This window comes from Rhipicephalus sanguineus, chromosome 5 (genome assembly GCF_013339695.2).
Source record: "Rhipicephalus sanguineus isolate Rsan-2018 chromosome 5, BIME_Rsan_1.4, whole genome shotgun sequence".
NCBI lineage: Eukaryota > Metazoa > Arthropoda > Arachnida > Ixodida > Ixodidae > Rhipicephalus > Rhipicephalus sanguineus.
The window spans coordinates 108,190,525-108,205,617 of NC_051180.1; positions in this window are offsets into that span (position 1 = coordinate 108,190,525).

Here is a 15,093-nt window from a genome sequence, read left to right on the forward strand (position 1 = left end):
AAGGCACGAGTGTTACCGTTTTCATACCGAGAACGATTGACTACATAGCAGCATGTCTGTATAATCCAAGTTTATTTTAGCTTTTGCAAAAGTACACAACGTAAAGACATCCTCCAATGCATCGAGTATGAGTGATAATCGTGGAAAGGCACACGAGAGGAGGGCAAACTTGTACAACTTCAGCAAATTTGGTAGCAGCAGAATTTTTTGAGTTTTGAGCATTTACTAGTCAGACAACCTGCAGCACTTTGGAGGAGCAAGTTTCATATTTTAGACACTTTGGAGGTAGTGTAATAGTCTCCTCAGGCAATTTACCAACACAAATTTTAATGCATAGCACTTTCGAGAGTACTCAACATGTGCTTGCCAGTGTGCAGAGCTCTTGCTCCATAATTATCAGTCTATCTTCTAAAAAATAATGCATTTACTATTGCTTAGCTATCAATCCAGACACAGTTGATAACGTGTGAAACTTTCTCGAAAAAGTTCTAACACTGCCGCAGCATTTAGTTGATATCTCCAACCCTAGTATGTACTCAGCAAGACCGGCATCTGCCTCAGCCAAAAGCACTTGACGCCATTCTATCTCCTTCCTGTCCTCCACGATGCAGCGCTGATGAAACCATGTGAAAATCTGCCGTTTGAAAATCGGCAGTTTTATCGGCCGCTAATTGTGTAGAAAACATTGGTTCAGTTAACAAATGGGGTGCTAGTATGTGCACTAAGCCAAACAAACACTCGATAACCATGAACACTCGCCCATCATAGCACTGGCGTGACGAACAGTGCCAGACAGAGGTGCGAAAAGGCATATCGTTTGATGAACATTTACTGAGACACCAGACAACGACAGGGACATACCGCTTTTCAGACTCCTGAGCGGCCTTGTTTTCTGGATCGGTGGTTAGCTTCTGCCGAAGGTCAGAGCTTGCCTTGCAGATATTGGCATACTCCTTGTCCAGATCATGAGCGTTCTTGCGCGTGTCCTGAAACGAAGCATCAACACATTATTTACTCTCGAAGCCGCAGGTCGAGAACGCTACTAGAATGCGTGACTGTTTCTGGTTTATTTGAAGATGCTTGACGCAGAGACTAGAAAAGAGATGTAACCCCGCTGAAACGCCTATCAGGTGGATGCACAATGCCTGGCAAGAAGACATCTTTTTCACCTGTTGATCACCGAACATGACGTAATATGAAAATGTAGCCTATTAGGTGGTTCCTCAATGCCATTTAGGGTGCTGCTGTTTCAGATAAGAAGCCCGTGTAACTGGCACCACTTTGTGAAGTTTTAGTTTCACAGGGCGGCGTACAACATATGGACAGGTAGACATGAGCAGCAGTGCTACACAGAAAGGCGGCCACGGACACGTATGTGGATGGTACTTTACAAACTCGACGCTTTACCAATAAACCCAACTTTGCCTTTCCGTACAAGCAGGTGGTCTTTGTCAATATTCTGAACCCACCTTATGCATGTGAAAAATACTGGCGGATACCCACAGTATATGGCAAGTACAACCACCAGGACACTACAACCTGTGAAAAGCTCAGCATCTCAATGGTGGAAGGAGAGAGTCTCCAGATAGTGTGAAGGAGTAAAACTATAGCAACTGTTTGGTTTAAAGGTCCAGTACGGTTATGCAAGGCACGACTACGCAAATTACGTGTGACCCAGCATGCGCGCCCCACAATTCCTAGCTTGCCTTAGCACAGTGTGATGGGATACCTCAGATCTATTATCGTAACAGGAGCTTACCTATGTGGCTGCAGGATATGCACTGGCTATGTGCTCTACACTTTACATCACCTGTTCCACTTTCACTTATCTTAACTAGGTGTACCCAGGTTTATTTTCCAGCCCCATTCTTCCATTCTATTGTCTCTCTAATACTGCATAGAAAATTGTCACTGTCGTAATTTGCGTGCAGTGCGATTTAGTATCAGTTGACAGTGATCGTCGCATACCACATGCGATGTAAAGATGCGTGACTGTCGAAGGCTGCGATGAGCCTTCAGTCGAGATTTGCACTTCTCTCAAAAACACTATAGTGTGTTACCAGCGTCAGCATCAGCCACAGGTACACTTGAAAGTTGAAACTGATTACCAGTCTAAATTTCACAAGTGTAGTGATGCTGACGAGGTGGATGCAATAAAGACCGAAAGAGGCACTTACGGCCGTTTGCTCTGCCCAGTACGACTTGTGCTTGGTAATGAGCTCTTGCTTCAGCTGCAGGTCTCGCTCCAGGTCTTCCACTTTGAATATACTGCACAGTGCAAAGGGAAAACATTATTGCACCATATCCAAGCCTCCCTTTACCAACTTGGTATAGTGTTTCGATCCAGTATAGTAACACAGGGTGCGCTTAGTGGTCCTACATGTCCAAGTTTTTCATGGTTCTCGCCAGAAAGGTTGGAAAAGTGGACGATTCACCTTCACAATACATGCAATTTGCGGTGCAGTTGCCAATCTACCATGGCTCTTGCCTAATTTGGTACAGCGGGGAAGGCTGGGTGTTACTTCCCCATTTTTTGTATTAAATGTTGTTCCGGCATACAATTCCTTGTATTTCTGTTGCTGGATAAACCACTAGCTAATAGTCGGCAATGTCTTGCCATTTTTCAGTAGTCCTACAGTCAGTGCTGTTTGTTCAGTATGCCTAATTTAAATAGTGCAGGCTGTTGGGCAGTTTCATACGATGTGCCTCATTAATACTTACGTTCGAACCTTTTCCCTCACATCGCCCTCACTGCCTTTTCACCTATTCCCAATTTTTAGCTCTGTACAACTGCTGATTCTTTGGACATAAGCGGACATCTGCAAATTTAGTTCATCTAGTAGTGATGCATACTATGTTTGATATTGGGTAATCCTATTTTCAATAATAATTTTTCTAGTTGATCCCGGATATATCAAAGCTAGGTATATCGAAATCCTGCACACAGGTATAGCGCTATACTACACATTTTTCTTTAAGTCAAATGCTGCGCCACACTGCGCCCTTCAAATTCTGGCTCTATTAGCATTTCTGGAAATATTGCAAATATTCATGCCGACAAGACAACGCAAATGCTGTCAAATTAATGAGGCAGTCAATGTGAAGGCAGCTTACATGCTACGGAGAAAAAAAGAACAGCAAGTTGCACATCTCAAAAACATGAATGGCTCAAGCAACTAGGGTCTTATTGCACTCCATGGTGGCAAATTTGCTTTAGTAAACTTCAGTGCCCCCTAACATGTAATGTAGTAATGTACAATAAAAAATTTTAAAAAGTGAAATAAAAACCAATTGCTGTGCAGTGGAACATGGTATTCAGGGCCTACATTTCTCATTCCGAACTAGCAATGTGTTGTAAGAAGAATCAATTGAAGGGCCTATTTTTGGTAGAAACAATGATACCAAGCCAACAGGTAATGAGGCCAAGGAAAGCATAGATCTTATTCGTTGTAATAGAAATGTAGTAAATATGAGATAACGGGAAATGAAGCTGGATGAAAGAACAAACTGCCATTGGCGGGGACTGAGTCCACAACCTTTGCATGAAGCATGCAAAGCTCTGCCAGTTGTGCTACTATGGCAGCTGTTCCCCCATCTACTTTCTTGGGTATATATGTTTGTGTAATCCTTGGAGTATGTGTTAGCTAGCACCACTCATGGCCATGGCAGCAAATGTGGCACATTTATCTGCATGCTGAGTGGTTGCAGCAAAAGTTAGACACACAGACGAAGGAAAGAAACATGAAGACACTGCTGACTAACAACTGGCGTTTACTGAAACCCTCTGCAGAATATATAGGTGCGGTTATCTACAGTTAAGAACTGATCGTCAAAGATGAGAAAGGTTAAACGTGTTAGTCAGCAGTGTCTTAGGCACACGGATGAAGGAAAGAAACACTAACTTCTGCTGCAACCACTCAAAATGCAAGATGACCTACTAGCCCAGATGCAAACCATACCTCTGCTTAATGGCTTCACATACCTATGTGAACCCTACGAGTAAGTAGCTGACCGATAAATCCTCGCATGCTGCCTGAATGCAACAAGCCTGTCATACAGTTTTGCAATACCCTTCAGATCCTATCAGTGTTGTAGGCGTTACCGGAAAAAAAGTAATACGTTACTCGTTACGCTAACAAAAAAGGAAGGCGTTGCTGCTCTACGTTACCTCATAAAAAAAAGGTAATGCGTTACTGTTACAGTTACCCTAAAAAAGTAATGGACGTTACTTCTGCCGTTACTCTATGGTCAGAAATTTTATTCACCGCATTTCCACTGTAGGAACCCAAATAACAATTTTATACAAAGCTGATATTTATAATTCACACAAAACTTCTATCACAAACGAGAATTTTATGCGAAGTAGCGATTTAACGAGAATAGATTGCACAAATGTGTCGTACCATGGCAGCAGTTGCGTAGCCAGAAATTTTTTTCGGCATTTAGCCATACTTTATGCATTGTTGTGCATGAGTTTGTGTCCCTGTACATATACACATGGAAAATTGAAAGATTTCAGGGCGGGGGGAGGGGAGAGGAGGGTTAAAAACAGGCTTGATATCCATCGCTAGAATATTGCAAGGAGAATTTTCTAATAACTACAGCTTCTTGTAGAAATAAAGCAACAGCTGCATTTCAAAGCTGTCATCGGACAGATTGCCTCTTTTTAATGAATACATCCGCACCTCCACTAAATCTCGCTAAAAAACGTAGGACGAGACGGAAAAGGCTATGGCACAAGCGCATGTGCTGTAGCCTTATTCTTCCCGTCCTAAGTTTTTTCGCGCTATTTTCATTCATCATGACTTACCAACTCGCCCAACAGTCTATTATTAAAGCCTGTCGGACAGGCATGAGTACGCCGCAGCGACAATAGACCGTCGGGGCGAGCTCTGCAATAGTGGCGCCTATGAGACGAGGGAATTTCGTGTAAAACTTCCGGGATAACTGAAAAAAAAGTAACGAATAACTAGAAGTACGTTACCGATTACAGGTCCTAAATAGTAACGAGTACGTTACTAAGTTATCGAACAAAATAACGCGTTACCGCCAACGCTGGATTCTATACATGTGGGTTTCACAGCAGTACATAAACCTTCATCATCTGAGATGTCAGCTTGACATGTGCAGACTAGTGTCCTGAAGAACTTGTGGAAGAACGATACCTAGAAACATTCAATGAAAAAAAAAATCACAGCATATCCTCGGAGTGAATGATGATGAGTGGGCGAAGCTGCGGAGGGTCATCGGTAAACCGTGAATCTTCCGTGAATTCTGCCCAGTACATCATCACCGACGTGAGATCGGGCGCGTCTATACTAATGGTTTGATGAGTTATGACGACTTGCAGCTCACTTTAATTGTACATGTACGCTGTGAATTTTCATTGTTTAGAAAACCATTGCTTTAGAAAAATCTGGCGTCTTTCGTTAAGCAGCTGGCGTCTCTTCGTTTTGCTTTAGAAACATCTGGCGTTCTTTCGTTCTGCCTTTACAAAACATCTGGCGTCTTTCCTTGGTTTATTTCATCAATCAACGACGTTTTGTACAAAATTTTTATTGTTTAATCACGCAGAGGAGAAATCTCACCAGGCACTACCTTGGAGGTAAACAATGGCTGCTAATGGGAATGAGAGACAGAAGAAGTCGGCTTTTAGCTAACACTTACACTTCTACTTCTACTAACGTTTCCTACTGGAACATGCCAATGGCTGCTAATGGGGAATGAGAGACAGAAGAATTCGGCTTTTAGTTAACACGCACGCTGCGAATTTTTTATTGTTCAACAACGCACAGGAAAAATCTCCCACCGGCACCACCTTGGAGGCCAAAGCGTAAGACTTGTTACGGACTACGACTACTACTACTACTACTACTACTACGACGACGACGACTACGAGGGACGAACGGGTGCCGCCTTAAGGAGCTTCGCCCCTAAAAAAAATACCTGCTCGCACAGATCCTGATCTTGTTGCATGCAGCCTTGCAGTTCCTTCTCCATACGACCGAGCTGGTCGGCCACCTTAGCGGCAGCTGCTGTGTTGGAGGCAATGTGCCTCTGAAGGGATCGGGCATCCTCAACTGGTCGCAGGTCGAAGTCATCGAGAGTGTTTCTTGGAAGCACACGACGCAGGCAGGTAGTAGAGGACTTGAAGCTTGCCTGTAGCTGGGCGTTTTCAGCACGAAGCTGCAACAGAGAGGTTGTTTTCGTGGTTGACGTGCCTGCTTTTGGCATTTTACTAGGCTTGTGCGAAAATTCGAGCACATCGAAACGAATTTAAAGTATTCTAAATTTCTCGAAATGAACGAATAGACATATATAAACAGCATGTAACCCCCTGTAAAGGCGGTTTCACTGCAGTAGATGGTGCTATACCGTGAATACACCTACCCAGGGGCAATTCCGCCCTGCCGCGAAGCACCGCTACAAGGTTAAATGAATATATTACCATCACATCGATTCATTTTTAAGCTTAAAAGCTTGTGATACTGCCTTATATGCTCTAAGTATAGTAAATTTTAAAACATCACGTCTTTTACAGGTTATCACCTGCTTTCTACTGAGGGCGAAATCCTGCTTCGTCTGGTTAACCTCCCTGCCTTTCCTCTTCTCGCTTTCTCTCTCTCTCTATCTGAAATCCTCCTATTATTTTTCTTTATAATATGTGATATATATACAATTCAAAATTATTCGACCAAATCACTATTTGCTTCGAACCTAAAATTTACTATTTGCACAAGCCTAGTAGTGAGGTTTGTATATTCGGATTACATGAGGCAGTCTAGTACTACAGGCTTGCTCGCAAGGGCAAACCTAAAACCCCTTTCGCATCGTAGAATAATCTCAAGACTAAAATTATTTTACCAATTACTATGTCACGGTCATTTCCACACATCGTGATCTCATTACCAGAAAGACCCGCCTAAGCACTCATCGAGACTAAATCATTCTAAAGCAATCCGCCAACCATTAGGTCGTGATAATGCTCACAAACACTCCCTTTTTCTGTCGGCTATCTCCCACTGGAACAATTTATCCAACGATATTGCGTGTTGCAATACGATTGACTCGTTCATGAACCTCATTCAATGTATCAAATTTTCACCATGAATTTTTGACAATGTATGTACTTTCATGTAATCATGTACCCATCCAGCATGGGCCGTGAAGGGCCTGCAGTGTATTCAAATTAAAAGTGCATGCACTGACTGATTAGTACAGTTGCACAGTGCGATCCATTTCGGACATGCTAATAGCTTCCATCTTTCATTAATTCACTGCAGTTACCAACATGACGTGAAGAAAGAGAAATTTTACGTATCTGACTAAACTGTGGACAATGATGAACGAGAAGAAATCCAAGTGCATCTTTTTACTCAGACAGCTTAGGCTGAACTTGTGGTGTCGCGCCTTACCAGTTTCGGTTTCGATTGTGTGACGAAGAGCGACACACAACGGGTATTTCATGTACGAAATCGTATGACCAAATCTCTTTGTTAATAACTTATGGCATCTTCGGCTGGCGGCACTCGTGGCGTATTCTGCGCACTCGTGCGGTGCCGTACGTTCGTCTGGGCACCACGCGTGCGGTGCCGCATGTTCGGCTGGGCCGGCCACGACACGAGTGCACGCCACCGCGCCACCGCGGAGATCGACGGTGGAGCGTGGTGCAATCCCGTCGTTCAGCGCGCGCTGGCAGACGATGCTGCGACGTTCCATCAATGCAGGCGCAATTTACAGCTGGCGCTGCAGCAGAACACGGCCTGACTGGAGGTAAAACACGCGTGCGCTGTAAATCGTCCGGCCGTGCTCACACAAGGCTACTTTTGCTGTCGGGATTTCACCGGAGAGCAAAGACGATGCAGAAACTACCAACCTTCGTGGAATTTGTGCAAAACTGACGCAGCAAAAGCGCGTGTAGAGCAGGCGAGTTCACGCTGGACGCACAGGGTCTCGCAAGCGTCTCTAATCGTCTGGTTTTCCGTCGTTCGCGCTCTCAATTCCAGTGCAAATCCGCCGTTGCAAAATGTCGTCTGCTGAATTTCGACTGCTGTGCGCGTCTCGCAGACGGCGCTGCTGTCGCAGATTCGAGTTCCCTGGCGTTCGTCTGGGCCGTAGCGGGGCCTGAAACTCGGGCGGTGTTTGACGTAACTTCCCTTCCACCGCCACGGTGCCAGTGCGGCTCAGCCGAAGATGCCATTAATAAACGACAGTCCCCTCCCCGTTTCCGGCCTGTGTTGACGCAACTGCGGGCGCTCCGGCACTGAGCCGCCCTTCAGCCCGAGTTGAGCGAGCTGAATTTGCTCTTTCAAAACGCGGTTGAAGCATTCAACTTGAATGCCGCCCACTGAAACAAGCTGTAAAGAAGTACTTAGGCACGTATCGCTTTACGCCTCAAGCTACTACAGGCTTGTCGCCTGCACAACTTCTGCATAACCGCCAACCGCGTTCTGGAATTGACATTGCAGGGTTACACCCAAACTCTTCCGCTCCTTCGCCAAGTTTGGATCCTGTGAGAACACGAGTGTTCCACAAGCAACAGGCAACTAAGCAACGCATTGATTCTAAGCGTGGAGCAAGACCTCCTAAGCTACAGGTGGGCCTCATAGTTACAGTTCGTCTGCCAGGGAAGCAGAATAAATACAGAGGTCAGTATACAATCCTTAGTCAAACTGGATTCAATTCCTTTCGCCTTAGTGATGCCAATGTCTGGAATGCATCAAAGCTGGTAGTTGTTTATGCTGAGCAGAATGCAACTCCACAGCACAATTCATGTCCTTCACCTAACACATCGTCCATACATCAACATAATTCCTCCCCACCTCCATGTTCTTCTGCAGCTCCACAGTTAGTGCGACTTCCACTAACCACCTTGCAGGCACCTTCACAACAATCGGCTGATGTGTCCAGCCCCAATACAACGCTTCTCGAAGGGGGGATAGATATGTCGACTAACATGCCGACTACGGAAAATCTTGAAACTCTGCCGCGTTCGCTCTACGATGAGCATGTAGGTGAGCCCCAAGGCTCAAATTCTTCTACCAACCGTCCTCTTCGTCCCAAACGGCACCGAAGAAAGCCGACACGATACAAGGGCTACGTTCTTTGATATATATTCTTCATAATACTCATGTTTCACATACTACCATACTGCTTATATACTACTTTATATACTACTTTCATATATTACTGCATAATCCTATTTTTGGGGAACATATAATGGTGACTGACACTAAGTTCCTAATTACTACTTATACTAGTTCAGAAATGGGCTCATGCAATAAAAATAAAAATTTATTACATCAAGTTTAGTCAAACTACGTCAACTCTGGTCACATAAATATTGTCCTAATAAAGAATACATTCCTACATGTGATAACTATTGTATCATCATGTTACTTATTTTTGCACATTTTCTTACACGATGTTCAAGGATTGTGTGCCAACGTGTTACTTCATACAAACTTTTCAGTGCCTTACCACTGTATAATGTCATATACAGAGTAAAACTCCTTTGCTTTTTAGGGGGAGATGATGTGGTGTCGCGCCTTCCCAGTTTCGGTTTCGATTGTGTGACGCAGAGCGACACACAACGGGTATTTCATGTACAAAATCGTATGACCAAATATCTTTGTTAATAAACGACAGTCCCCTCCCCGTTTCCGGCCTGTGTTGACGCAACTGCGGGCGCTCCGGTGCTGAGCCGCCCTACTTAGCCCGCCGGACGGTACCTCCGGCGGCGACACTACAGAACTGCTTTCAGCTTGGTTAGACAGTTACTGCAGTATACAGCAAGGGTCACTGACCTATCAGAGCCATCAGTTTTGCGTGGCTTATCACAAAAGCAAAATGACCACCTTCACGCTATCTTACACCCTCCCCACACATGAAAGTTTCTCAACATAAAAACCTTAAGTGGTGCGACCCGGATGTACAAATTTTCTGTGTTGTTCTTTTGCACAGATGCCTGAAGTATTGCAGGCTCGTTGCAGGCAGATGAACTGAAGTTTTTTGGTTTGTTGTGCACAGCTGTAGTTACCAGCTAGAGCTACAAGTGCACGCTCGACAAAAGTAACTGGTGCTCTATTTTTTTCGCTGAAGCAACTCAAGTTGCTCTACAAATTTAGTCAAGATCAGTTGGCAAGTAAACTGTGCTGATAAAGGACAAAACAGCAGCCACACAATATTCATACTCATACGTGGGAAATATACTACCTATCTATCTAGACTGATTGGCTGTTTCAGATAAGAATATTTGGAACATATCCTCACTATATAAAATGGCTGGTGACGATAGAATATATTGTAACACCATGGAAGCAATGAGACAAAGATAAGGCTGTTGTGTAGCCAAACTGCATGGTTGGGCACCCCGCATTTCTACTAAGAAATTCACTGATGACAGAATTTTTTTACAGATGGTCTAATTTAAGTAACCATCCAGAAAAACAGTCATTGCATTCTGCACTAGCACCAAAATTTTATCATGTTCCTTCTCTTTATCTTGCTGTAATCATACTTTGTATACAGTAAAATCCCCTTTTATTCAGGATGAAATTTATGCATATTCTATGGCTTTTGTGTAGAGGTACTAAAATACTAACTGCTTCTTGGAGCAGAAGCATTTTTTATATTATTCTAGTAAATTAATGTAACTTTATTTTGTATGGCAGCAACCCCTGCAAAAGTACATCTTCACTATTGAATAGAAGACTGAGGTAAGCTCTTTCATATATATAATTTACATATGCATGTTGCTAGCTCCCCATATAGATTACACTTCAGTGAATTATCATGGGGTACTCAGCATTACGGTTGGCCTTTATTAATTCGATATTTTAAGTTCTGTGACAGCGGCTTGAATTACCCAATTTATGAATTAAACAAGGATTGCAACTGAACGGGTGAGATCATGACCCACATAACATGGCTAAGTTGAGTAAACCACAAATAGGGCAGAAGATTCACGGGCGTCTTTTTGATCCATGAAACATGATCAGTATACCACAGTTTGCTAATAGGCACTGTATAATAACAATATCGTTAACAGCCGGCCATGCTTCCATTTTGAATTGCTATGTGACCAGCAACTGCATCGCTAATCTTGCACTCTGCTTCTGCTACCTCTTTAAGCGGAACTTACATCCTGTTCTTAATAAATAATCTCTTCGGTTACATGCGTAAAGAACTATCAGTGTTAGCTATCACTGCCTTAGCTACATACCACAAGGCACAAATGTACAATCAAAGTCTAGCTCAGAGCACAGAGGTACTTACGTCTTACTATTCACTGGACCAATGAAGCCCTGGCGCCGTCAGCATATCCTGTAGCAGATCACAATCAGGATAAGCAAGATGACTGTGAAGCCTGATACTATCGCAATGTACAGAACGTTGCTCGAGATCCCACCTACACGGAGACAGAAGGCCAACATTAAAGTTATCCGCACTATTTAGAACACATCAACGATGCACCAAACCAAGTAGCTTATCTATAACACGTGTATTGTTAAAATAACTACAAGCAACGCTTGTAAAGCTTTGCTGCTAATAAACTACTATATGAACACACATGGCCTCCTCCGAGCGACAAGCCTCTGCAAACTAAGAAGGCTTTTTGTAACTGAGAATCTACTAACAGTAGTTGCAGACACTAACACTACATTAGAGCCATTTCCAGCATTCAATAATTAGTAATATAGACAGCATGCAAACTATATTTGTTCAACGATATTGTTACAGCTATGGTGTGTAGCTCTGTCAAGCTTTCTGTGACTTGCGCTCATTCTCTTCAGCATTGGATTGCTTGATAATGGAATTAGTTACTTTGACTCTGCAACTGCTTCAAACAAAGAGGCTTTTGTTCCTGCTGTCGATTGACTGTACGACTCGTCTTTGAAAGAATGTGCGATAAATACATTGCGTTGATCGAAAAATATCCAATACTGCTGCACCTGTGACAGTGATCTGCCAGGTGTTTTCTTCACCTTCTCTACTTCACCAATACTGGACGACTTTTACTTTAGATTCCTAGCTCTCAATTCTAACTTTAGGTGTTACTAGTATAAGTTTGTCAGCCGCGCACTAGGAAATTTGTCAGCCGCGCACTAGGAAGCGAGTCTTTTTTACAGCTCTCATGATACATTTAGAAGAGTGGTGAATTGCTTAGGTTTTCCATCCTTTGTTAAGGTGGTATAGTGCGCTACACCACCTTAACGATTCATGGTACGCATTTTCCCTGTGTAATTTCATGTTTTTCCTTAGCTATATATATATATAATGGTGTATGTGCGTGTGTGAGAGCATAGCGTGCGCACAGGGGGGGGCAGGGGGGGTGGCCGCCCCCCCTAAGCACCTGAGAGGGGGGCGCAAAATCTGCCCCGTACATTGCCTTTTCTAGTTACCTAAGAAAGGGGGGGGCGCAAAATCTGCCCCATGCATTGACTTAGCAGGGTGGGGGGGGCGCTGCGATGACCCTTTGCCTCCCCTAATGGGGAACCCTGAGCACGCCTGTGTGTGAGAGAGATTGTATGCAACAGCCTGTCAACAAGCTTATACGAATGGAAATTAATAGCACTTTCTGTGAGATAACTTTTAGTGGTCTTATGTTTGTGTGAAAAGATGTGAAAACTGATTCTGCCAGCTATAGCGACATCCATTTGTAGATGTCTTGCAGCAGAAATGATGTGATTACAGTCTGTAGTCGGATACAACTTTAGAAGTCCGCAGCATTTACTCCTCAAAGGCGGATGCTTACAAACCTGAACCAATGGGCGCACACTCCAAATTGACGTCATGAGCCGGACGGTCAGTGACCCGGCCTTCAGTATACATTGCGGAGTGGATGAGCGGGACTACTTGTTTGTCGCAGAGGCGATCGGCTGTCGTGCTTTGGTTGTCTGGGCATGGCCTCTTCGGACTTCTGAAGTTGTATCCAACTATAGTCTTAGTTATTTAAATTAACAGAAAGAAAAGTGCCGTGAAGTCATCATAAAACCACTTACGCATTGCTTTATTCCTGGAGGATAAGCTTCACATGGTGTTAAGGTTGATCAGATTTGTGGGCATGAAGCTTACCATAATGCTGCTGAATATGAGGTCTAGTGTTCTCGTAAGGCAAAAACAAAAGTGTCTACGATTGTAAATTAGGCTTGCAGGATAACAAGCTGATTGAAATCACTCGACCCGTAAGTATATAATGCGCATGCGTATATATGTATGTAGGCAAAGGACGAACTCAAGCCATCGTCATCGACCATCTACTCGATGCATGTCGATGACATACAAATAGCTTCATGCTTCAAATAAGCTGTTTGCTACAAATGAGCGGTGCGCGTGACAGTGTATATTTATTGCATTGAGGGTACTTAGGTGTAGCACCTTGTTTTATTGTGTAATTTTGTTGAAAACAGACGTGCTAACTAATACGTCTGCAGCAGTAGCATAGGCCTCTGCGGTTACAGGCAGACAGCAAATGCGTCTTGAATATTAGTACAGGTTGTGTTTGGTGAAGGGTGCGCTCCAAAAGATACATCACCTTGTGCAACCAAATAAATAAATACAGTGTACTGTCTCTGATATCGGCTCTATTTGCTGTGGCACTGGCTGCAGGATTGGCACACTGACTCCTAGAGGGCCAACACAGAGAAATACTAAACTTGCATTTCATTATAAAAAATAATAGATACTGGCCAATTAAGCAGACAGCAAATCAGAAAGAGTTGGAAAGAACGCACAGAAAGCTTTGCTGTATTAAAGGAACCGTGCTCTTCATGTATATTTCATGCACTCAGTTTAATTAGGTATCGTTTCTTGTTTACTGTGCAGGGAATTGAATCTGCAACCAGTGCATCAATGGGTTAATTAAAATGAAGACACATATCAACCATGTGCATATGCTTTTCCGTGAATATGGCTCCTATGTTTCCAACATTTCTACTGCAGCGTGCATGCAGAGGACAGTGCCATCTTGTGGTGCCAAAAGAAATGAAGCACCTGATGTGATGACAGCGTCTAATGAGAAGCTGCGAAACCAGGCAAGCGAGTCTAATTGCAAGCGCTTCTTGATAAGAAACAAAAACTTGGTTTGCTAGTCACATGTCATTCGATCTACCAGGGATCTAAAATTTGCAGCACCTCTGCCCACCATGTTCTTTCTAAAGCAGTCTTGATATAGAAAAACTAACAAAATGTTGGTGCCATTGCCAGCATTCTTCCATAATGTCTTTTACTGTTAAGTTTCTGATTATTGTCTGGGATTACATTTCATCATCATCAAGTTGAAAAGGTGTATTACTCAGCGCATCTTAAAAGGTGTGTATAAACATTGCTTAGTGACGGTCGTGTTAGCATTCACGAAAGCTGTTAGTGAGCCCTTATGCGATGTCTTTTTATTCGTCGCTATGATCTTTTGCCATTTTCTGCAACATTAGTTGCAGAGACTCAACAAGCAGCGACCCAGACTGTAGTAGTGGTAATATCATCATTGGATTATTTGCGCTATTTGTTTGGTTGAAATAATGGCTTACTATTGTTCAAGTCAACATTTTATTGTGAGCATATTCCTTATATGTTTTCAATTATTACTGATGCACTGGATATACAAATACTCTCAGGAATCAAAAGGTTTGTTTTCTTCACAGTGACTTTCTATCTGATTGATGCATGCTACGAATTCATATTCCATAAGTGAATTTTATGTAAAAGCTGTAAAAGTTGCCACGCTGAACACTGAATGTTCATTTGTTTTTACTGCTAATTTCTTTTTTAAAAGACAATGAATCAAGATTAGTAAGTGCCACGTCACCAGACTTTTGAAATGCAGAAGTCAAGCTAGACACTTTTGTGGCCTAGCTTGACTACTCTTTTTCTTTAAAGGTTTTTTCTAAATGGTACCACCAGTAATCTTGCATGACGATGTAGGTGAGTCGCAGGACCGTTGTGGATATATTTCATATATCTCGAAAACTTGTACATAAAGAAATATTCGTTTACACAAATCCACAAATATTGTAAGTGTAAAAAAATGTAAGCACCTCATTGCATTCACTACCTATAAATGGCACAGGCAAAAGAGACTACAGCAGATCTATT